General features: G+C 41.3%; 1 long non-coding RNA gene across 1 annotated transcript in view; it reads right to left on the bottom strand.

The window, feature by feature from the left end:
- Window positions 1-2,411: 2,411 nt before the first annotated feature.
- Window positions 2,412-26,270, bottom strand: part of LOC138845185 (uncharacterized) — a 62,518-nt gene continuing 38,659 nt past the window's right edge. The window contains exon 3 of the long non-coding RNA XR_011382015.2: window positions 2,412-2,956. This is a non-coding gene — a long non-coding RNA (uncharacterized LOC138845185). The remainder of the gene's footprint in view (window positions 2,957-26,270) is intronic.

Consider the following 26,270-nt stretch of genomic DNA (forward strand, 5'->3'; position numbering starts at 1 on the left):
GACCAAGGCAAGAAATATACCAGATAAACAGAGTATTTAATAGTGTAAGAAGTAAGAAAGTACTCAAAAAGCAAAATGAACAAGCTAAACATTGATGAGTGAATTTCAAAGAGACACAGAAATGAACTGAAAGAGCACCCAATGATCAATGCTGGAGCATTTTATTTATTTATAAAATAAATAAAGTGTTATTAGATTATAACACAAAGTATAAATAAATATCCATGAGTCCCTACTGATATAAATAAGTGATTGAAGACTTCCAAGTAAGTTATATAGATACTCTACACTCGAGGAAGGGGAATCTGACTTCTCCCTCCTTCGGCATGGGCTACATACAGGTTACTTCCTTACCAAGGCACAGTGAAAAAAGGGGCAGAGGGAGAAAACTCACAGTGGAGAAACCTAACACATTACCTCAACCAGGAAATCAAGATCAGAATCCACTGTGACATGTTGTCAGTATATATGATAAATATTGATATATGATAAAAATGTCACTTCATCTTCTCTTTCTCCCCAAGCATCTAATCTAATAATGAGTGAAACATCAAATGAACCCACAGAATACCTAACAAGTACTTGTAAAAACTGCCAAGATGTTCAGAAAACAAGGCAAGTTGGAAACCCATGACAGCCAAGAGGAACCTAAGAAGATATGACCAGGGCCAGTGCCGTTGCGTAGCGGGTAAAGCTGCCATCTGCAGTGCCAGCAACCATACGGGTGCCGGTTTGTGTCCTGACTGCTCCACTTCCAATCTAGCTCTCTTCTATGGCCTGGGAAGCCAGTAGAGGATAGCCCAAGTCCTTGGACCCCTGCACCTGCATGGGAGACTGGAAGAAGCTCCTGGCTCCTGGCTTCAGATGGGCGCAGCTCCAGCCATTGTGGCCAATTGGGGAGTGAACCAGCAGATGGAACGCCTCTCTCTCTGTTTGTCTCTTCTCTCTCTGTGTAACTCTGACTTTTGAACAGATCAATCAAAAAGAAAAAAAAAAGATGTGACCAATAAATGGAAGGCAGTGTCCTTGATGAGATACTGAAACTGAGGAAGAACATCAGGTGAAAACTTCGGAAATTTGAACAAACCGTGACCTAATTCTAATAGTATGTCAGCATTCATTTATTAACTCTCACAAAACATACCATATTCATGTAAAATGTTAATCATGGGTACTGGGTATGACATGTGTGCTCTATCTCGTAAATTTTTCTATAAATCTAAAATTACTCCAAAAGTAAAAATCCATTTTTAAAAAAGTAGAGCAATTTATGGAATTATTTCAGATAAGGCCAATTTAGATATATCAGCTGGATGATTATGTAATACAAAAAGCCATCTATTTAAGAGAGAACCTATTTATAACACAGTGACCACAATCAACGATGATAATCTCTATTAAGTATTTCAAACCTATTCTTTTTTTTTTTTTTTTTTTTTTTGACAGGCAGAGTGGACAGTGAGAGAGAGAGACAGAGAGAAAGGTCTTCCTTTTCCATTGGTGTCGCTCCCCGTCTTCGTGGAGGAACGACACAGGACCCTGCGCTGTTCTTTCGTCTGCTCGGCCCTCCCCGGGTTTGCTGCTGGTTCTTCCCGGGTTGGCTACTATCCCTTCCACCTCCGTGGAAGGGCAGTTCCCCCTGGCCACATTCCCCACTTCCGCAGGGGAGCGGCACACCGCCGGCCGGCTCTCTCGGGGGCTGCACAGGTGTTCCCTTAGATGTTCCCCTTAGATGTTCCTGGTGCATGCCGTCTCTCTCCTCCTTTATAGTCCTCCTCCGCCAATCCCAACTCGGCTGCCCACACGCCGAGTACGCTGCTCTCCTCCAATCAGGAGCAAGTCCTACAGTTTATTGGTTGAACTGGAGGCAGCTGTGTAGAAGCTGTTTTTCTCCTCTCCCAGCGCCATATTGTGGGAGAGCAGATGCATAGAATAAGTCTTAATTCCAGTAACAGTCTAGTCCGGATTGCTCCCCACACATTGGTCATTGGTTCACCCCCCAATGGCTGCTGTGGCCGGCGCACTGCGCTGATCCGAAGCCAGGAGCCAGCCAGGTGCTTCTCCTGGTCTCCCATGGGGTGCAGGGCCCAAGCACTTGGGCCATCCTCCACTGCACTCCTGGGCCATGGCAGAGAGCTGGACTGGAAGAGGAGTAAACGGGACAGAATCCGGTGCCCCGACCGGGACTAGAACCCAGTGTGCCGGCGCCGCAGGCAGAGGATTAGCCTAGTGAGCCATGGCACCGGCCAAAACTATTCTTTCTTGATGCTCACCACACCTCTGAGAAAAGTACAAAGAGAAAAAAGCATTTTAAGTTTGCATTTATTGTAAAACCTGAAAGATAATAAAAAGCATAATATATCTTTTTAATTAAAATATACTTAAAATTAATTGAGCAAAGACCACAGAAAATACTGCATGTGATTTGAATAGGTGCACTTCTTTTAAGATTTATTTATTAATTTGAAAGGCAGAGTAACAGAGCAAGAGGGAGAGAGACACACAGAGAGATCTTCTGTCTGCTGGGTCACTCCCCAAGTGGCTACAAGGTCTAGAGCTGGTCCAAGCCGCAGCCAGTAACACACAACTCCATCCAGATCTCCCACAGAGGTGGCAGGGCCCAAACAACTTGTTCCAAGTTTCAATGCTTTCCCAGGTGCATTATCAGGGAGATGGATCAGAAATGGAGCTGCCAGGACTTGAAACCAGCACTCCACTATGGGATGCCAGCATAGCAAGCAGCAGCTTAACCTGCTGTGCCACAGTGCAAGCCCCTGGGCGGGTGATTCTGAATATCTCTGAGGCAAATTGGATGGATTTCCCCCGGTGAAAGATTTCCTAAGTTTAATAAGAGAAGCATCTTCATGGAGCATTGCCATGCTCTGGCCTTTCCCATGTCCGTGAATTGTTCATGAAAAACACTGGGTCAAGTGATTGTTATTCTAGCTTCCCGCATCTAAAAATAGAAATACAAACAACTTCTATTAAGTTCAATATTTACATACTGAGCCATATGTTATATGAAATTTAAAGGTTAAGATTTTAAATAGTGAAATCCAAATAAGCATTAGTCGGTTCTACATCTGACAACACATATCTGGAAGAAATAATACAAATTCCACAAATCCAATAACTTCTTAACAACCTAAGAAGCTGAAATTAAAAAAAAAAAAATAGCCCCACTCAGAAACGCTATATGAAGTTTCTTCTCAATGACCTGGCTTTAGATTTATCAGCAAAGCCTCTGAAATCAGTCTACAGGTCCAGTACCCTTTGTTTCTGATTTAGAGGGTGAGGCAACAGATCAGGCTCGTATGCAGAGGCTGTTTTACCCTCTTCTTCGGCATGACTCACATAGTGCTCCTCTGCATGTCCCTCTCTCCCAGCTCTGCACCGGAGGAGATAAGTACATCTAAAATATCTCCTGCTGAACTTGACCATAGGAAGACTTGCCAGAATTCCAAATTCTAAAATATTATTTCATCCACTGGAATTTCAATTACCATTTGACAATTAACTCTTAAGAAGTTGTTTATCTTATAGTCTCAAAAACTTAGCGAGATTTATGGCTTTGCTTGGATATGCATGAAATAAAACACATTTTCAAATATATTTTTCTTCTTAAATTCTTTTGAAGCCAAAGATCATTTTACCCTATCTTGGGCATATGACGGAACTTTACAAACCATCTCACCACCTGCTCTCCAGTTCTGACTGTTCGGAAACAAACGCCCAGATTGATAGGTTATTTGCCAAGCCTCTGCTTTGTGGCAGGCACCGTGCTAGGTGCTAAGCATACTCTAAATGGGTGCGGTCAATCAGCTGATGTAGAATTCAATATTTTCCCCTCTTTAAAGTAAACAAACTGAGGGGCCGGCGCTGTCGCACAGCAGGTGAAAGCCCTGGCCTGGAGCATCAGCATCCCATATGGGCACCGGTTCTAGTCCTGCCTGCTCCTCTTCAGATCCAGCTCTCTGCTATGGCCTAAGAAAGCAGTACAAAATGGCCCAAGTCCTTGGGCCCCTGCACCCTCGTGGGAGATCCGGAAGAAGCTCCTGGCTCCTGGCTTCGAATTGGCACGGCTCAGGCCATTGCGGTCATCTGGGAATGAACCAGCAGATGGGAGACCTCTGTCTCTACTTCTCTCTGTAACCCTTTTAAATAAATAAAATCCTTTAAAAAAATAAAATAAAAAAAAAAACTGAATTCCATAACATTAGCTGAAAGTCACACCAGAATTAGAACTGCCTGATTGCATCAGTTTGGATGTTGAGTGTCCCTAAAGATCATACATTAAAGTCCTGGTCCCCAGCACAGTAGTTTTGGGAGATGTTGACCTTTAAGAGGTGGATCCCACTGAGAGGTTCTTAGGTCACTGAGAGCATGTGCTTAAGAGGGTTTTGTGATCATACTGAGTGAGTCAGAGAGTGTGTCTGTGTTCCTTCTCTTTCCTCTTCTGGCTTGAGGTTTAATCACTTGCTTTGATGCATACTCTACTATTGCCATCTACTATTTGCCACGTGGTCCTCATGAGAAATGATCTAATGCAGGCATCATGTCCTTGAAGCTCCAAATCTGTTAGCTAAATAAATATTTTCTCTTTATGAGTTAGTTGTTTCACACATTTCATTAGAGTAATGCAAACCTGACTAATATCATTATTCAACAACTGTGTTCTCTCCAATACCACCAGCTTAGAGGCCGTGAGCTGCTTAAGCTATAGGAACTCTTTCATTATTTTTTAAAGATTTATTTTATTTATTTGAAATACAGAGTTACAGAGAGAGGCAGGGACAAATAGAGAGAGGGGTGGTGGTCTTCCATCTGCTGGTTTACTACCTAAGTGGCCACAATGGCCACAGCTGAGCCAATCTGAAACCAGGAGCCAGGAGTTTCTTCCAGGTCTCCCATGCGGGGGCAGCGGCCCAAGGACTTGGGTCATCCTCTGCTGCTTTCCCAGGCATATTAGCAGGGAGTTGAATCTGAAGTGGAACAGCTGGGACTTGAACCAGTGCCCAAATGGGATGACAGCGTTGCATGGGAGACCCAGAGGAAGCTCCTGGCTCCTGACTTCGGATTGGCCCAGATCTGACCGTTGCGGTCAATTGGGGAGTGAACCATCGGATGGAAGATTGATCTCTCTCTCTGCCTCTCCTCTCTCTCTGTGTAACTCTTTCAAATAAAGAAATCTTAAAAAAAAAAAAAAAAGAAAAGAAAAGAAAACTTCTCTCCAAGGAAAGTTTTGATAAGAGAATTGTACAATTAAAAAGAATAATCAAGGAGGAAGAATAGGCAGCAAGAAAAATCAAAGTCTGTTTAACAGTTTTGTCCAAAGTCAGTGCTAAGCTTCAATGATCCACTTAATTCTAGTATCAACTTCCAATTTCTTATTTTCCCAGATGACAAGGAGGAAGGATAACACGGTGCTTGTGCCTATGTATAAAGAGATTTCAAAAAATTTGTGGAGGGAATTATAAGATTTTATTTTAGTGAAAAAATTCAAAATCCATGCATATGAAGAATATTCAAAAAGTTCATAGAAAATGAATATTATGAAAAAACTATGCTTGGACCTCAAAAAAAATCGTCACCAAATAAATTCTATTTTTCCACGAACTTTTTGAAGCTCCCTCATGTTGACTGTGTGGTGAAGATTGCACATAACTGAGTATCAAATGCCTCTCATTCACTCAATCATCAACTGCCTTACTCAGTAGTGGCAAAAATTATTACTTCATCACAACAGAACTCACTCTAGCGCCTTCTCTCCCTCTCTCATAATGCAGGTCTCAGTCTCTAAACTTCCCACAACACAGGAGTTTGCAATTACGTGTGTTTTCAGGATGACTCATTTCTGATGGTTACAATCGTTATTTAAGCTAATTAAGAAGATTCTTTTGATGTATTTTATTTCATTCATAATTAGTGTCCTTCTATACTTTAAAAAAATAAACTCTCAGCCAGTTGTGGGAGGAGAAGAAATTGTTTTACTATCCTCCATTTCTATCTGGTTAGGGGGATTGCTCATGTTGGGCTGTTTTGCTCTTGGAGAGCATATAAAATGGAGGGTGTTTAGGGGTAGCAACTCTGTTCATCTGAGCTGGCTTGGATAATGAACTTCTGAACCCAGGTTCAACAGGGACCTGATATGAGACAGGACAAAAAGCCCTGGAATATTCTGTCTCCTTTGGGTTAATCCTATATTTTCACCAAGTCCACCAATTCTTTATTAAAATGCAAATTAAATTTCTGAACTCTAGCACCTTGGCACTGATGAAGTTAGTATGTCAGTCAGTGACAGAAAAAGTTCCCAAAAAGAGTAGGGAACATTTTTTTTTTCTGCCAAGGGCCTTTTGGATATTTATAACATTGTTCAGGAGCCATATAAAACTACCAACTTAAAAATTAGCCTGCTCTATGTTTATTAAATTCTGAGTCCCACCTGCAGCTGCCTCAGCAAGGCAAGACCAACTGAATTCACAGGCTTTATACAGCCCATGGGCTGGGTGTTCCTTACCTCTGTGGAATGGGGAAGGAGATGGGTAAAACTGGATGGGATGCAGAGATTAGAGATTCTGCTGGAAAAGTGTGAGGTAAGTGGCTCTGTGAAGAGAGCAAGAAGCACAGAACAGTGTGAAAGTGCAAAGAGATGGTGAGCCCTCCCCAAGAAAAATCTTAGGCGTTTTAATAAACCCCTGGCTTTGTAATCAAAAGACTACTCTTCCCGAGGTTTAGTGGTTAAGATGCCAATTAAGACACCCATGTCCCACATGTGAGTACCTGGGTTCAATTTCCAGCTCTGGCTCCTGACCCCAGCCTTCTGCTAATGCAGACAAACCCTGGAAGGCAACAGTGATGGCTCAAGTAATTGGGTTCTCGCCTCCCTCATGGGAGACCTGAATTGAATTCCCAGCTTCCAGACCTCAGCCTGGCTCAGTCCAAGCTGTTGTAGGCATCTGGGGAGTGAATTAGTGGATGGAAGTTGGAAGTGTTCTCTCTCTTTCTCCCATTACCTTTCAAGGAAAAAAAAATCTACTCTTCCACTTCTCTCTAAAAAAGGTAAAAAAAAAAAAAGGGGGGGGGGATTCAGATCAGAGAGGTATATCAGCCTCTTCAGCTGAATTTTTTTTCTAACAGTCATGCAGTCAACATTAGGGCCTGTTGATGTCAGTTTGGACAAGGAGGGTGAGTGTGGCCACCCACATGAAACCCAAGGTCACACTAATCTTCCTTCATCCAGGATGACCCATGACTGGAATTCATGCATCCAGCATTTAAGGCAAGCCAATTTATGCCATAGAGAACCCTCACGTGAGAACCTTGCCCTCAAGTCCCTCGCTGTCTTAGGAATGAAGCAGTAGGGACACTCGTAGTCACTGGCACAATGTGAACTAGTCTCTGTATGCAAGATGTCACAGAGCTGCAGATAGGGCTCCCAGAAGAGCAATTCTGAGGCCTCAATGGGAAGCTCCATGTCCACTTAGAGATGACCACACAGTAGTGTTCGCTATCGTGTATTGGGATGTTGCTGGCAAAAAATAAAACAAAACATTCCATTCTCTACTGCCTTTATATGAAGATATGGATCCTGGGTCTCTAGCTGCAGAAACATTTTGCTATTCTGCACATCAGGGAACTTCTAATTGACCCTTTTACTTTTGTTCATAAAGCAAAAAAGAAAAAGGGGGAGTGAGTAAGGGAGGGAGGGAGGGAAGGGGAGAGAGAAGGGGAAGGGGAGAAGAAGGAGGGAGGGAAGGAGGGAGAGAGGGAGAGAGGGAGAGAGGGAGAGAAACACCAACTTTCTGTCCATGTTTTGCAGATCATTTTTATTTATTTCTGAAAACCCCTAAAGTCAATAATCATGGCCCATTATTTGAAATTACGAGTTGTTATACTGAAAAAAAGAAAAAAAAAGAAATCCTCAATTTAGCCTCTTTGTAGGATACTCTCAATTTCCGTCTCTTGGTCATAAACCTTTGCTTGCACACACAGTTACACACCACTCCAGCACAACTGTTTACTGCCCCCATGCCACCACCAGCACACTGCTAAAGCTGTGAACTTCCCCAGGTCTGTGACCTGTTGTGCCATTCTCTTTCAGGTCAAAGTCACAGAATGTATCTTCTTCCTGAAGAAAATTTTTTTTTTTCTTTTCACTGCTTGGTGGCGCATCTTATTTGTCCTTCAAAACCCAGTTGAATTATAACCACTCTTCTGAAACTCCAATGCGTAAAAGTCATTCTCCCTCCATTTTGCCACACTGGGTTATTATCTCCATCATCGTAGTGATACCACATTCAGTTGGTTGTTTCTTTATGTGTCTACTCCTTGTAAGATCAGCGGTTATTTTTCAGTTATTTACAATTATTCTGACCCCCTCCCCCAAGAAATTACAGTAATACCATACTTCTCCAACAAAATTATTTTTCAACAAGTGTCAATTTATTGCTTATATACCAGCCATATTACAAGGCATCTGGACGATCTAAACTTGTCATGTTAAGCCTTCATTGTATCTCAGAGATAATGCTTAAAAGGTTAAAAGGTTGAGCGCAAATCTGTAACATGAAAAAGGCTCAGAGATCTTAGAAGAAATTAGACAGAGCTTCTCAACAGACCTCCAATTTGCTCTATAAACTGATTTAATCACAGCTACGCACTGCCTAGAAAACAGAGCAAGGATGCTTTGATGCCATTCAGCAACAGCAGCATGCAGTGACTGTCTTCATCATTTCCAAACTACACCAACAGCTACTCAGAAGCCAGAGAGGAAAAATAACTCTTCATTGGCCACTGGCAAATATTCTCAACACTCCAAATACCCAGGTCTGTACATGATCTTACAATGGTGGAATCCTAGGTGCTTACATAGAAAGGATCTGACACTTAACTGTTTCACATTCCTCCAAAGTAGGAATCTTCTCTACATTTGGGACAGAAGGTGCTTACAGTTGCTTGAAAATATTTACAGACAAAAACTCCTTACCATATGATTTCTGTTGAGTGGCTTGGACGTTAATGAACAAATACATGTAAAGCACAAAACACAGTACCTGATACATAGCAATTGCTCAATAAATGTAGTTATTGACAAATTAATAAAGAGAGTGACTGCTTATTAGTCATCAATAATAATACTGGTATCATTATAAACTCTCAAAGCCTTTTTTACTAATTTTTTTTTGACAGGCAGAGTTAGACAGTGAGAGAGAGAGACAGAAAGGCCTTCCTTCCGTTGGTTCAGTCCCCAAATGACTGCTACGGCCAGCGCATTGCGCCGATTCAAAGCCAGGAGCCAGGTACTTCTCCTGGTCTCCCATGCAGGTGCAGGGCCCAAGCACTTGGGCCATCCTCCACTGCACTCCCAGGCCACAGCAGAGAGCTTGGCCTGGAAGAGGGGCAACCGGGACAGAATCCGGCGCCCCGACCAGGACTAGAACCCAGAGTACTGGCGCCGCAGGTGGAGGATTAGCCTAGTGAGCCGCGGCGCCGGCCTTACTAATAATTTTAAGATATAAAAATATACAAGGGGCAAAATCGCCTCACCTCACTTTTATAAAGAATATACAGGAGTATAGGATGAGGTATGCAAGTTCATTATGTGTGACCACCCTGACAGAACTTTTCTTCTCCTCAAAATATTTGTTTTAATTTCATCAACTCTTACTTTCCTAACAGTAGCTTCCATTAATGATTTGTCATCAGTTCATACTTTATAATACTAGGAAAACAAACTATCCCCCCAGGCAGACATAATATCCATTTCTATAAAAATTCAGTTAGAGGAGCTATAACCTCTTTGGGGGGGGTATTTCTTCTTTTAATTTTAATTAATTTTAATAGATTCAATGTGGTTTATAGGTAGTCTAAGAACATGATATTCCTTTCCTTCTTCCCTTCTTGCCACCCTCCTTCCCACTTCTTTTTTTTTTTTTTTAGCTTTTGAGATAACATTTTAAATTACATCACAGTAGAAAGGCTGAATACCTCACCGAATAAAAGCAAAAATAAAAGTAAAAAGTAAAAATAAAAGTAAAAATTCATAAGTCAGTAGGAATACAGACAATGGCTATAAACAATAATTTAATGTATAAATGGCCATTTCACCCATATACAGTTTTTTGGTCAATTACTCATATATAATTTCTTTCAATGAAATAAAACCAATGATAATGTAACATCTAAATATGTCCTGTGTGGTTACAAGATAGAAATTAAGTTCATTTAAACTTTAAGCTATTTCTTCTCAACAGTTTATGCACAGGAATGATTTTATGCATATTGCAATGCAAAGCATTATACACCACACTTTTTTGTACTCTATTAGTTACTACAGATCAGGGAAAACATGGTATTTATTTTTTAGGGACTGGCTTATTTCACTAAGAATAATGGTTCTTGAAGAAGTCCCTCAGTTGCCTCCACAAATGATACCCATTCTAAGAACTCACATGGAGCTGGCTCTGTTGCATAGCAGGTAGAGCCACTGCCCGCAGTACCAGCAACCCATATGGGCACCAGTTCAAGTCCCAGCTGCTCTACTTCTGATTCAGCTCTCTGCTGTGGCCTGGGAAAGAAGTAGAAGATGGCCCAGATGCTTGGGCCCCTGCACGCATGTGGGAGACCTGGAGGAAGCTCCTGGTTCCTGGCTTCGGATCGGCGCAACTCCGGCCATTGCAGCCATTTGGGGAGTGAACCAGTGGATGGAAGAATTCTTTCTCTCTCTCTCTCTCTCTCTGCGCCTCTGCCCCTCTGTAACTCTGCCTTTCAAATAAATAAATAAATCTTAAAAAAAAAAAAATTAACTCAAATGCTTGGGCGGCCAGTGCTGTGGTGTAGCAGGTTAGGCTGCCACTTGCAACACGGCTTCCTTATGGGCCCCGGTTCAAGTCACAGCTGCTTTACTTCTGATCCAGCTCTCTGCTAATGTGCCTGGGAAAGCAGCAGAAGATGGCCCAGGTCCTTGAGCCCATGCCACCCACATGGGAAACTGAGATGGGGCTACTGAGTCCTGGCTTCATTCTGGCCCAGTCCCAGCCTCCAGAGTATAGAAGATTAATCTGTGTGTATGTGTATGCGTGTGTGCGCACATGTGTATGTGTGTATGTGTGTCCATCCATAACTCTACTTTAAAATAAAATAAATAAATCTTAAAAAGAAGAAGAAGAAGAACTTAAAGGTCCATGCCAAAGACACTATCTCCAGTCTCCCAATGCCCAGAATGCTGGGCTTGGTGCCCATGTGGGATAAGAAGCTCTTTGTCCATTCTGTGCTATATTTTGTCACTTGCACTTGAAGAGTATTGCTATAGCTATACTATCACAAAACCCATTGCCCATCAAAGCAAATTCAAGACTCTGGGCAGGGAATCATTGTCTCCATCTCCTCCCTCTCCAAGGCTTAGCAATTAATCACCTACAGTACTTCACTTCACTTGGGGTGAATAAATACTTAAGAAATATTTCCACTAGAATAAGTACTTATTTCTGTATCTGTTGTAATAAATTCCCATTGGGGGAGGAAATTATGTAATGGGCACTGTGTCTACAAGGATACAGCTCTGGCCAGAACATAAACACCTCTCAACATTGTCATATACAGCAGTTCAGTTACTGAGAGCCTCAGTTCTCTAACATTCACTTTTTAATTATAGGTTAAGCTATACAAGTATAAAAACACTGTCCAATTCCTGTGGTTTCCCCATACAAAAGACCATTTTCTGCTAAAGCCGTGTTCAAGTCTCTAGCTCATATATCTGCAACTTTGACATCAGTAGTTCGTTTTATCCCTACCTTCTACTATTCTTGTGTAGGCTTCAAGATCTAAAACCTAAGATCTAAGAGCCAAGTTTCAGTCAGAACTCAGACCCCAAGTATGTATGTTCTCTTCCCTGTAGTATAAGCAATAAACTCATAGACTACAAGTGAGATTTTAGCTTGGTTATTCAGTCACCTAAATTTAATCATTAATTTTTAAAAAAGATTTACTTTATGTATTTGAAAGGCACAGCTACAGGGATAGAGACTAAGAGAGAGGTCTTCCATCTACTGTTTTATTCCCCCAAATAACTGCAACAACTGGGGCCAGGCCAAGCCAAAGCCAGGAGTCTCCCACATGGGCACAGGGGCCCAAGCTCCTGAGCCATCCTCCACTGCTCTCCCAGGCACACTAGCAGGAAGCTTGATAGGAAGTGGAGCAGCCAGGACCAAACCAGCACCTACATGGGATGCTGGCACCGCAGGCCAGGGCTTTAACCCACTGCCCCACAGCACCCTAATCATTAATTTTTAAATAAACAATGTGAGTATGTATTTTGTGTTAATCACATACTCTTCACTCTGAGTTTCCCTGGATGTATTCACATTTATGATGTGCCTGTATGAAACGAGGGAAATCACACATTGTCCCCTTTTCAACAATTCTATTCATACTCTATTTAGCTCATTTTTCATTACCATGAAACTCTTACTGAATAAGATGGAAATCAATGAAAACATGCAGTATGTCTAGTATGTTATTGTTTGTAATAAATGAAAGAGATTATACATAAGTATAAACTCTCATAAAAATGAAACCTCATGAAGGACATGCACAATGCAGTAAGAGTAATGCCTCTGAGGAGGGGAACCAGGTAGTCCAAAAAGTAAAATTGTAGCTGATAAAGACAGAAACAGACGTAAAATCCTGTTTCTGTCCTTGAAGCCTCAGAAGCAATCTTGAAACGCAAATACTCATACATGCTTTGCATCAGATGCCCTTCTGGACTGGGTTAAATCTTGAACTATGTTCATATGTTGGACATTCAAAATAAGTTATAAAGAACCATTTCACAATACTGAAATTATTTGAATAAATCTGGAATTCACTTTTTAATTTAAAAACCTCTGGAGTCAACTCCTACATGAAATAGAGTTTCTTCATATATTTGTTTGTATATTTCCCTCCTATCTCCCAGGCCACCAGAAAAACTATCAGCTCTCCACATACGGAAAAATAAATGAGCAAGTAACTAAGTAAATGGATCCATTTCCTACTGCCAATATAACCAATTACCAAAGATTTGGGTTTAAAAACCATGATCTTATAATTCTTTAGGTCTCTTTAAAATCAAAATGTCAGTATTTGGGGCTAAAATCAAAATGTCAGGGTTGCATTCCCTTCTGGAGACCCTAAGAGAAGAATTCAATTCCTTGCTTATTTCTGCTAGACGCTGCCCACAAGGCTAAGCATGGAATCCTGTCCATCTTAATGCTTACAGAAACTGGTCAATCTTTCTCACATTTCACAAGTCTAACACTGATTGTTATTCTGCAACCTGATTCCATTTTTAAAGCCCCTTGTGATTCCATTGGACCCACTAATAATCCAAGATAATCTCCCAATTCAAGGTCAACTGACATGAAATCTTAACTCTATCTGCAATCTAATTCCCATTTGCCCTGTCTACAGGCTACAAGGATTAGAACAAGGACATTTTGATGAGGTGAAGGGCCGAAAGAGACTATCCTGCTTGTCACAGTTAATATGTAGATTACATACATACATATGAGAGTACTTCAAAAGATTTGAAGAAAAAAATAAAATTAAAAGATAATCTTATTTTGGTTCAAAAAAGATCTAGAAGTCAATTTATTGTTTTCTCATAATGCATATTTCCATGAACATACAAGACTCCTGTATGCCCAGCTTTCAAAATTGTCTGCACCTGGGGCTGTGGTGTGCTATAGAGGGTAAAGCCACCACCTACAATGTTAGCACCCATATGGGCACCAGTTTGTGTCTTGGTTGTTCCACTTCAGATCAAGCTCCCTGCTAATAACCTCGGAAAAGCAATGAAGATGGTCCGAGTGTTTGGGCTGCTGCTACCCACGTAGGAGACCCAGGTGAAGCTCCTGGCTCCTGGCTTCAGCTTGGCCCAACACTGCCCATTAAGGCCATCTGGGGAGTTAACCAGCAGATGGAAGATGGATCTCTCTGTCTCTCCTTCTCTATGTAACTCTTCCAAAATAATTAAATAAATCTTTTTTAAAAAAAAATTCTTGCACCAAAATAGTTATCTTTCAACTCCATTTTTCACAAAGTTTTTGAAGTGCCCTTATATAGACACAGTCTCTGTAGAGAAGCACCATTCCCCATGGGATAGCTTTTTACCTTGCAAAACCTAACAGTAAAGATCTTTGTCTGAAATAGATGCTCTTAGGTACTTTGGCACTGTTGAGCACCACTCCAGAACCTAGGAAGTACTTGCGACAGTCTACTAATACACACTCTACAGACTGACTTCCTGACTTCAAACGTCAGCTCCATCATTTACATTATATGACTTTATGCCTCTGCTTTCTCATTTATTGAATGAGGACAGCACTAGCATCTATGTCAAAGGGATGTTGTGAGCCTCAAGTAAGTTACTACTATGACCAGTGCCAGCAAATAAGTACTGAGTATGTGCTGACCAGTTTGGTTGATTCTTAGCTGCCTGACAGAAAGAACTCACAGAGTAATCCCCACCCACCCAGGACAACCCCAAATTTAAATTCTATTTCTGTCCTCAGAGTATCAAGAAGAAAATACTAGCAGATTTTTTCTAATCCACTTTAATATATCTGTTTGGGTTACCAGACTGAAAGTTAAAACATCAGGCTATTTGGTACAATACTAAGAATCTGAATATCTACTGGTTTTCTACTATGCATTGACCCAGATAATCTTTGCCCTCTAGGGAGTTATGACATCATGAGAAGATATGAGAAAAATGTAACATAAATAACCAAAATTTAATTATTGATTCCTAGATTTTCCAGATAGACTGGATCTAAAATGCAACACCTGTGAAAATGTCCTGGAAAAGCAGTCTCCCATTTTAAGCTTTTTATGAACAGGATGAAACTGCTTTTAGTGTAAATAATACAACCATACTCTATGCAATAAAAGTTTAATAATATTTGTCTACAGCTCCCACTTAGAAATATGAAAGTGAGCAAGCATATTAATTGATTGCTGTCATACTTATTAAGATTTATGTTACATCTGGTGATAATCTCTTTTAAGTGAAAAACACATATTATCTCTGCTCAAAAAATTGATCAACACTCCTGGTCCAGTCAAAAGAGAAGCCAGGATTTGTCAAAGAGGCTAAAAGTCTAAACTAAATAGGATATGGTATAACCACAGGAAAATTCCTCCCTTTGGCCAGTTTTCACTTGGGTCTAGTTGTTTGGCTAAAGTGAAATTTTGATGAGATTAAAAAAAAAACTGAAATATATTTCAGAAGTATCAAAGTTCCTGGGTTTAAAATCCAGTTCCACTCTAAGTCAAGTCAATCTTCCTGCTATTGTGCACCTTGGAAAGATGCTAGCAGGGCTAAAATACTTGGGTCCCTGACACCCACATGGGAGCCTCAGATTTAGTTTTTAGTTCCCAGCTTCAGCCTGGCCAATTCCAGCTGTTGCAGGTATTTGGAAATTGAACCAGCGGATGGGAGATTCCTCTCTCTCACCTCTTTCAAATAAAATTAATTAATTAAGAAATAAATATTAATCATTACCCACTATGTGCCAAGCACTGTTCTAAGAACTATGAATATATAGCTAAGGGGTATGGCCAAAAATGTAAGTCATCAAGAATCCAAGTATCAGGCAATGGCTCAAAGTTAGTGCTTAAAAAAAAGTTAACAGCTGAAATGGCTGCTGAAGAAGAGAAGAAAATAAGTGCCACATTCCGGTGCTAGCATTCAGACAACAAATTCTGTAGAAGACATAGAAATGGTTTGAAGATGTTTTGTTAAAAAAAAAAAAAAATTATTGAGTGTCGGCGCTGTGGCGCAGTGGTTTAAAGCCCTGGCCTGAAGCGCCAGCATCCTATATGGGCACCAGTTCTAGTCCCAGCTGCTCCTCTTCCGATCCAGCTCTCTGCTATGGCCTGGGAAAACAGTAGAAGATGGCTCAACTCCTTGGGCCCCTGCACCCACATGGGAGACCCAAAAGAAGCTCCTGGCTCCTGGCTTCGGATCGGCGCACCTCCAGCTGTTGCAGCCACTGGGGAGTGAACCAGCGGATGGAAGACCTCTCTCTGTCTCTGACTCTCTCTCTGTAACTCTGTCTTTCAAATAAATAAAATAAATCTTTTATAAAAATTATTGAAATCAATACAAACTTGAAGCCAAGGCAAAGATACAAAGCATCTAAGAGAAGCCCAAGAAGCAAATTAGGTGAATGAATGTGGTCAGCAAACACGAAAAATAAAACAAAAGGGTTGGAAGTGGAAAAAAAAAAAAAAACAGACAGGAAACGTCTAATGGTGAATGAGAGACTTCTGAGAAGGCAATCTGAGGACTTTGAATGTGTCAGTCTCATCTGACTCTGTTTATCAGAAGGAAAAGATTCATGAACTTCGGATTGTTTCCCCCTCAGATTCCAATCAATAGTAACTTCCTTTCCACAATGAGACTTTAAACAATTAGGGAAACATTTTGGTTTCCAGCTAATGGATTTGGTAGTGATTACCATTTCAGGGAAAGCTCTTCAAGCGGCTGTAGGGATGCCAAAGATGGAAGAGAGGGAGCTGAAGAAGCATAAACTGTTCTAAGGGCCTTTACAGCTGGCTTGGTGACACTGAGAAAATGATCTCCTTCCTCTCATAATCCCTTCAAGAGCCGGGGTTGCTTTCACTCAGGGTGAGAATGTGCTGGCCTAGGAACTGTTGTCTCGACACTGGAGCATCGAAGAGCTCGATGTTCTATTTACTGTTCTGATGCCAGGCATTCCTGAGAAATATGTGAGCAGCCCCTGAAAAAACACACACGTAGAGGAGGTCCAGACACTGGAATACCAACGTTCTAGCTAACGGCATGTTCAAACCTCCCACATTTTTTCTTCTTGCTCATCATTGTAGGACTCAGATTTTTCTTATTCCTTTGCTTTTCATCACACCCAAGTAGGGAACAGAACGGACAAAAGACCTGAGTCATCAAATCTTTGTCCACAGATATCTTGGTTTTGAGTCCTGGCTCCTCTCCTCAGTCCAGTTTCCTACTAATGCATACCCTGGGAGGTAGAAGGTGATGGCAAAAGCATTTGAATTCCTGCCACCCATGTGGGAGCCCTGGGTTGGATTCTCAGCTTTGAGCTTCAGCTGAGTTCAGTCATGGATGTTGCAGGCATTTGAAGTATGATCCAGCTCTCTGTCTCTCAAATGAATAAATAATATTTTAAAGTTTACTATTCTAAATATACTGAAATATGTTCTTGGTTTATGTAGGAATCAATATTTCAACTCATCTGAAAACGTCAGCATGCCAAAATGTGCTGCAGATACTGATGTTAACATAATGAAAGGGGCTGATAATTAAGCCTGGATAATTTTATGGGCTAAAGATAATTGGCAATGAACTAATAAGGCACATTTCTGCATTATATATTTGCTAAATTCATTTATTTAATTTCTTAACATAATATTCAAATGTCTATTGGGTTAGGCCATTTGCTGTGTGACTAGGTTGTCCTTTTAATTATAATGTAAGAGCTGCTGTAGTGGGAATTGAAAATTATGGAAAGCAAACTGTAATATTAAATTGTGTTTTTCAGTTTTCTGTTGCTATAACTGAACACATAAGACCGGGTAATATATAAAGAAAAGAAATTCATTTTTTACAGTTCTCAAGGTCTGGAACTAGCATCTGGTAAGGGTCTTCTTGCTGCATCAGAACACAGTAGAGGACATCACATAGTGAGACGGAGCAAGCTTGCTAGCTTAGTTCTCCCTTCCTATTCTTACAAAGCCCCACCCTGAAGTCTTCCTCTACTCCTAATTACCTGCCATAGATCCACCTTGGAATACCATTAACAAGTGACTTTAGGAATTAAATTTCAACATTTTTTTGCAAGGGTGGGGGTCAGAGGAACAAACATCCAAACCATAGAAAATCCCTACTAGCACGCTATATAAAGTAGGAATAATTTTATCTGCAAATATCAGAAAATTTGGTTAATGGGCTTAAGACACAAGGATATTAATAAAAAGTCTGGAGAGAAGCCGGCCCAAGATCAACTCAATGGCTCAATAATATCATAAAAGACATATACGGTTTTACATTTCCTACTCAGCCATCTTTGATGTATATTTAATTTCATATTTTCCCCAAGGTCAAAGATAGCTGCCAAAGTTCCAAACACCTTGTCCTCACACAATAGTACAATCCTATCCTCCACACAAGTCACTGGCAAGGAGCAACAAGACAGCCACAACTATTTTACACCAAATGTGATTTACACCCAGCACCTGAGCACACTGACATAGAAGGTAGGAAACCAACAATATGTGTCAGAGGTATGTGTGGCCCCTTCTGAAACCAACCACGTAATGGAGATCTCACTATGTAATTAAATGATGACACTGTAATCCTTCCAAACCAGAACTGAAGCTGATACGATAACCATCATCATTGGTATTTGAATGCCCCCACAGGTCTAGTCCCAAGTTAACAGTCCTTTCCTGGATGGAGCAGCACCATCTCTAATGTCAACAGTAAGAAACGAATGCCCACTGCCTATGATCCCCAGCTGGGATTTGGCAAAGATGAGCTGGAAAGAGAAGGAAAGAAAAGGCAGTAATTTCATTCTCTGTTGGGAACTATAAGAAACTGCGAAGTCAGGTCTAAAGCTTTCACAGAGAACTTGAAATTACATTGTTTTTGTAATACAATAGCCCATGAGCCCTATACACCTTTCATTTTAGCAAGCTCAACAGCCAAAGAGTTAGCCATATACTCCATATCTCAGTCTGCTCTTGGAAGATGATAAAAGCTCTTAAATAAAGGTAAGAATATTACTCCAACTTCAGGATCAGAGAGTTTAGGAACAATACCTGCCTAATCTCATCACTGTCAAAGAATATTTGGGACATGACTCCTTTAAAATACAGAGCAAGGTTCTCAGATGTCTGGATTAAACATACACATACTGCAAACTGATTCAAAACTTCTTTGAAGTATCAGTATAGCAGCTTTCCCTATTGATAAAAAGCTTTTCAGATTTGTAGTCAGTATTATTAAAGCAACAGAAAACAAAGTACAAATTGAACTTCCACTAATCTTCATAGATTTTTGTGGCAACAATACTATCTGTGCATAGCTGCCATTACTAACATCAGTTGTATTATCGAAAGTCCTAGACCACATGACACCTACCTGGATCCTTCACATGACATGGAACTTCAATGGACAATGCCACAGAAGAGGACTAGGTAGTTCTCTGAACTGACCAGTGGCAAGCCATTAGGAAAACTGCTTAAACTTTATGGGCCTCGTTTCCTTATCTAGAAAATTATGACAATAAACTCTGTCAACAAAGTTTAAATGGGACCAAGTCAAACAAAATAAAAAATATTCAGACTGACAAATCAGGTTAAGCTTTTATTAGAAACATCTAAAATATATGAAGCATTAAATATAAGAAGTATTATGGGGGGTTAAGCACTAAAAAAAAAGGCTTCATATGATGTATTTTAATACCAATCTTACTTATTTCCAATGCGGCGTTTATTTTTTTTAATCTAGATTGTCATTATATCCCAAGAATTTTTTAAGTACAAATTAAGGACAGTTCACAATTTGAAAAAATGTTAAACATTAAAATGACATAAAATCCAAATATAAACCAAATTTTAATGTTAACAATGATTCTAGATAAATCTCTGAAATTTAAGCAAATGCTTAATTGAAACAGGAATTTAAATATTAAACCTTTTGGCCTTTTATTGGTCTTATCTTTTTCATACTATATCAACTGGGAAGATAAGACATTGTGGGAAAAACTTTGAACACATACCCTATTCACTTTCTATGTCTCATTCTCCAATTTCCTGTCTATCTCAATTTCTGCCTTTGTAACAAATACACACGCCACATCTGGGCTTATAAGCCATTGGACCAGAAAGCCTGATCTTGCTTTGTAAATTCCAAGGGCCATTCCAAAGACTTGAGTGCCAAAGCCTATTGCCTCTCTGCCATTAAAGCTCCCATGTACACACTTGCCCTATGTAGGCTGTTTGCTCTCTTTTCCTGCTCTTTCCACGTGGGTGTTTATCTACAGGAGACCAGCAAGTAGGAAAGGGAAAAAGTTTCCTAGTCCCATATAGCCATCGGTTGCAACTCTCTGTGTCACCATTGCTGAACACTGTGTCTGGTTTACGTCTCTGATGTATAGTTTACATACCATTTGCCTTCCCCTGCATCTCAAAATGACATATTTTCTCTATGCAGATATTTTTTTATTACCTGCAAAGGTGGAAATGATTCTTAACAGTTATATTCAGAAACACTTTGATTTTCTTCCATTTTTCATGACAGAACTTGAAGTCTACTTTTTCTTCAATTCTAGGTTTTTATCATGATTAAAGGCATGAGCTCTCTAATAAAGCACATTTTTGTCATCCTGATTCCTAAATTGTCCCTGTGGGACATTTAGTCCCTTGTTAACTACAAACTAGGGTTTTCTCTCAGCTGTGCACCCTTTGAGAAGAGACGTGTGCCCAAATCCACAATGAATTGAAGAAAACGAGTTTGAGAGAAAGTTATATAACATTTTCTTGGACTCCTGGAACTTTATTTTTAGAATGAGCAACACAGTTCAACTATTTGGTAGAGCACTTCCCCCTTTTCTTTCTTCCTGTCACACCCACTCAAATATCTCTGTAGCATGTCAGAGCAAACCCCACAATAAAAAGACATGTTTCCAGAGCACTGAAGATAACATCAATCATCCCCAAAACAACTGATCCTTTCCATGTTAAATACTGAATCATGGATAGTTCTGTAGTTCCAAAGAGCCACACCCTACGAGTTCATATTTTTCCAATGAAATGTGATGAGAAGAAAATGGCATCCTTTTTTGTTTTTCCCTTTTGGAATAAATAAGCAACTGAAGGGGATTGTCAACAACAGATGAATCTCTATCTACTAAAAGATAGTGGGGTTTGGGCTGGCGCTGTGGTGAAGAAGGTTAAGCCTCGACCTGAAGCGCCAGTATTTCAGTATGCCGGTTTGAGTCCTGGCTGGTCCACTTCTATCCAGATCTCTGTTAATGTGCCTGGGAAAGCAGCAGATGATGGTCCAAGTATTTGAACTCCTGCACCCATGTGGGAGACCTGGATTGAATGCCTGGCTCCTGGCTTCAACATGTGGCCATTGAGGAGTGAACCAGCAGACCTCTCTCTTGCTCATGCTGGCTCTCTCTTCGCTCTCTGTATTTCTGCCTTTCAAAAGAAAACTCTTAAAAAAAAAAGACATGTTCTTCTCTAGCTGCTCTTTTTTTTTTAGAGATACCATTTTTTTTGACAGGCAGAGTTAGTGAAAGAGAGAGACAGAGAGAAAGGTCTTCCTTTTTGCTTTGGTTTACCCCCAAAATGGTTGCTATGGCCAGTGTGCTGCACCAATCCGAAGCCAGGAGCCAGGTGCTTCTCCTGGTCTCCCATGCAGGTGCAGGGCCCAAAGACCTGGGTCATCCTCCACTGCCTTCCCAGGCCACAGCAGAGAGCTGGACTGGAAGAGGAGCAACCAGGACAAAATCCGGCACCCCAACCAGGACTAGAACCCGGGGTGCCAGCGCCACAGGCGGAGGATCAGCCAAGTGAGCTGTGGCGCCAGCCTCTAGCTGCTCTTAAAAGATAAAAAAAAAAAAATAGTGTGGTTGTTTTACATACTCCTGAAAGGAAAAAATAAGGGAATCCTCATCTCAGAACAATTTTCCCAAACCCCTGCCTCTGGGTCTGAGACTTTTCAGCTCATTCCACAAACCTGCATCAAGCACCTGTTTGGTGCCAGGCTAAGGACTGCACAAAATAAAACAATTATATCTCTTTTTTGATTTGTTACTGTCGCTCCCCCTCTTCGTGGAGGAACGACACAGGACCCTGCGCTGTTCTTTTTGTCTGCTCGGCCCTCCCCGGGTTTGCTGCTGGTTCTTCCCGGGTTGGCTACTATCCCTTCCACCTCCGTGGAAGGGCAGTTCCCCCTGGCCACATTCCCCACTTCCGCAGGGGAGCGGCACACCGCCGGCCGGCTTTCTTGGGGGCTGCACAGGTGTTCCTTCAGCTAGATGTTCCCCTTAGATGTTCCTCATAGATGTTCCTGGTGCATGCCGTCTCTCTCCTCCTTTATAGTCCTCCTCCGCCAATCCCAACTCGGCTGCCCACACGCCGAGTACGCTGCTCTCCTCCAATCAGGAGCAAGTCCTACAGTTTATTAGCTGAACTGGAGGCAGCTGTGTGGAAGCTGTTTACTTCTCTCCCAGCGCCATATTGTGGGAGAGCAGATGCATAGAATAAGTCTTAATTCCAGTAACTCAGTCCAGTCCGGGCTGCTCCCCACAGATCCCCCTTTCTTTTTATTTTTGGCGTTGATACGCGCCTGTCTTCGGTGTCCCGCAGCACACACTCTGCTCTACTTGCTAGAGTTGCCACAGGCTCTTACAAGTCCTATCAATCAGGCAAACCGAATCCGGGTCCTCTCTTCGCCATGTTGTGAGGAGGTTTTTAGGCGCTGATGCGTGCCTGTGTTCGGTGCCCTGCAGCGCATGCTCTGGTCGAGCCTGCAGGGGCTTACAAGCCCTAACAATCAGGCAAACCGAATCCAAGCCTCCTAATTGCTGTATTGTGGGGAAGCCTTACTGATGTTAATTCGTGCCTGTCTTCGGTGACCTGCGGCGCATAAGCTGCTAGCCGCCCGCAGGTGCTCATCGCCTCACTTAATCAGGCAGACCGAATCCAAGCTTTCTCATTACACAGCGTAGCTTGCGTCTCCACCACTAGCATTCAATCCAAGTTCCCCGGGCTAGCCTGGCGAATTCAACCCAGCTTACGTCTCCGCCCCACGGTTTGGCTTCCCGTCCTTTGCTCCCCGGGCTAATCAGACGGATCCCAACCAGGCTTACGTTTCAGCTTCTGGTTTCAACTTTTCGCCCCCCATTCCCGGGCTAACTTGAGAACCCCAAAGTGGCTTTCGTTTCCGCCTCGGCCTGCCCCCCGCGGCTTCAATTTCCCTAACACTTTTCTCTACCCGGTATGTTTCCCTAAGTTTTCTTCCAACAATATTCCTCCCTCATTTCTCCTGGCCTCTCCCCACAGTCCGCATCGGAGCCTGTTTGTTCTAGCTTTCACTTTCGCTTTTGACCTTAGAGATTTCTCCCAGCTTCCCCCCGTAGTCCGTATCTGAATCTATGCCTAGGCTTTCAATAGCTTCTTCCGGCACCCTTTTTCGTCCGGCTTTTCCCTAGGCTGTGTGCTAGTCTCTCTCTCCGGTATTTTCCCAGTTCTTCCCGTTTCTTCCCTCCTAAGTTTCCTATCCGTCCTAGGTTTCCTATCCGAGTCACGGCACCATTATGTCGCTCCCCCTCTTCGTGGAGGAACGACACAGGACCCTGCGCTGTTCTTTTTGTCTGCTCGGCCCTCCCCGGGTTTGCTGCTGGTTCTTCCCGGGTTGGCTACTATCCCTTCCACCTCCGTGGAAGGGCAGTTCCCCCTGGCCACATTCCCCACTTCCGCAGGGGAGCGGCACACCGCCGGCCGGCTCTCTCGGGGGCTGCACAGGTGTTCCCTTAGATGTTCCCCTTAGATGTTCCTGGTGCATGCCGTCTCTCTCCTCCTTTATAGTCCTCCTCCGCCAATCCCAACTCGGCTGCCCACACGCCGAGTACGCTGCTCTCCTCCAATCAGGAGCAAGTCCTACAGTTTATTAGCTGAACTGGAGGCAGCTGTGTGGAAGCTATTTACTTCTCTCCCAGCGCCATATTGTGGGAGAGCAGATGCATAGAATAAGTCTTAATTCCAGTAACTCAGTCCAGTCCGGGCTGCTCCCCACAGTTACCAATCTATTATGGTATCTAATATTTTTAATTTTTTAGGTTTTTATTTAATAAATGCATTTGCATAGGTACAACTTTAGGAATATAATGGTTTTCTTTCTCTCATATCCACCCTCCCACCCTGACTCCCATCCCACCTCCCTCTCCCTCTCCCATCCCCTTCTTCATTATGGTTCATTTTTAGCTATATATACAGAGGACCAACTCCATATTAAGATTTCAACAGTTTGCATACACACACACACACACACACACACACAACATACAGAGCTCAGTTTAAGAACAAGATTTACAGTCGATCCTCATAGTACAACTCATAAAGGATGGAGGTCCTACATGGGGAGTAGGTGTACAATGACTTCTGTTGTTCCTTTAACAATTAACACTCTTATTTATGATGTCAGTGATCACCCGAGGCTCTTGCCATGGGCTGCCAAGGCTATGGAAGCCTTTTGTGACCACAGATTCCATCAGTATTTGGACAAGGCCATAAGCAGAGTGGAAGTTCTCTCCTCCCTTCAGAGAAAAGTACATCCTTCTTTGATGGCCCTTTATTTCCACTAAGGTCTCAGAGATCCTTCGTGTAGGATATTTCCAGTCCCAAAGAGACAAATACCATATGTTCTCCCTGATCTGGGAGAATTAATAGCGCTCCTAAAATGAAAGCTATAGAAGTGAACATGACACTTTTAGAATCAATGACATGAATAGTCCTTGTCCTGACTGCCGAGGGACAGTTTATGATTATTAATTTTTATTTTGTATTTCTTTTTTTTTTGTTTTGTTTTGTTTTCTTTCTTTCTGGTCTGGCTGAAAGGCCTATGAGAGCATTTCAGGCATGGGAAGCCAAGACTGTGGCGATCCTGTCTCTTAAGAGCTCCCGATTAGGAAGGTGAGACTAACACATAGAGTGATAATTAAACTACCATGTGCTGAAAAGCGAAACAGAGAAATACCTACAAAGTGTTCAGGGCTCACAAAAAGGGCAAAACTGATTCCCTCACGTGCATCTGGGAAGGCTTTCCAGAGGCACTGGAGTGATTCTGTGCAGGATAGTCTTTCTCCCCCTCCCAGTTCTCCCAGAATGATTTCAATCCAACAGCATATTTCTTTAGGATGAATCATGAAAGCATCAAGAAAATGCATCTTGAATCTCATCTCAAAGGAAAGCAATTAACTAGCAATTTTCCTTTATTATTACACTCATGTCATAATTAAATATCTCAACATACTTATTTCATAGTATTTTATGCAGAATGATAACACTGTGTTACCTATACTAATGATAACATAATTAGTCACCAGTTTCACATGCTTTGATGTATTCTTCATAAAGATTATTGTAAAACACAAACTTAATGTGAATTTAAGATTGTGTGAACTGTTTTCCTCTGAAATAGCACTGTTTGTCTTTATTTCACTGTGGGAAAATATATTAAAAGACTTTCCTTGGAAAAACTCCAGTTTTTAAGGAAAGTATGGTTTATAGATATATATTTAGAATTCCATTTGTCCCTGAAAAAAAAATCACCTGTAAGGGATTTTGTCAGCTTTACACCTTGCTTTAATATACATGGTTACTGTCACTGTGCTTTCTCATATAATCTAAATATTTACATACATATATATATACAGTTAGATATAAATCTCATGTATTATTTTTATATAGTGCATATATATAAACACAAATGTATAGAAATGTAGAAATATTTACATATATAAGGTGTATACCTATATAAAGATACCCTAAAGAATGTTTGTACATTGCCTAACATTTCATTTCTATCTTGCTAACATCAAAAATTATTTTTTCTAAGATGGACATATATTCTAAGATGAACAATAACAGTTACATTTGAAGTGAAGGAAAGCCAAGGACTTGCCCTCGGTGACAAAGTTAGTCCTTCACAGGACTGAGAAATCTGTCTGACTCCTTGCTCATGAAAATACAATGCTTCCTTCATTTTCAAATATAAGGGTACTTCAAAATGTTTGTAAAACAAAATGGAATAAAGTGCATGTTTATTTTGGTGCAAAAATATTTTTCATAATATATGGAAATATACTTTTTTGAAAATTACACATGGATTTCAGTTTTGCAACAAAACAGGCTCATACTTTTAATTCCATTTCCCATGAACCTTCTGAAGTATGCTTCTATATACATGGCACACAAAATTACTACCACAGCTCCTGAGCCAGAGCTTATGGGGTACTATCTTCTAGTTCATAAATACTACAAGACAGTTCACACTTTTTTAAGCTGGCTTATGGCACAAGCAAACTGGCCAAGATTGCGCTAAGAACTTTCTGTTGGCATTTTTTGTGTACACAATTATCTTTAAAGTCAGCTAAGAATGATTTATCCAAGCTAGTCATGTGTGCAGTGGTTTAACAAAAGGTTGCATCGTTCTT

This window comes from Oryctolagus cuniculus, chromosome 14 (assembly GCF_051225735.1).
Source record: "Oryctolagus cuniculus isolate XC-2025 breed Fujian yellow rabbit chromosome 14, ASM5122573v1, whole genome shotgun sequence".
NCBI classification, from domain to species: Eukaryota; Metazoa; Chordata; class Mammalia; order Lagomorpha; family Leporidae; genus Oryctolagus; species Oryctolagus cuniculus.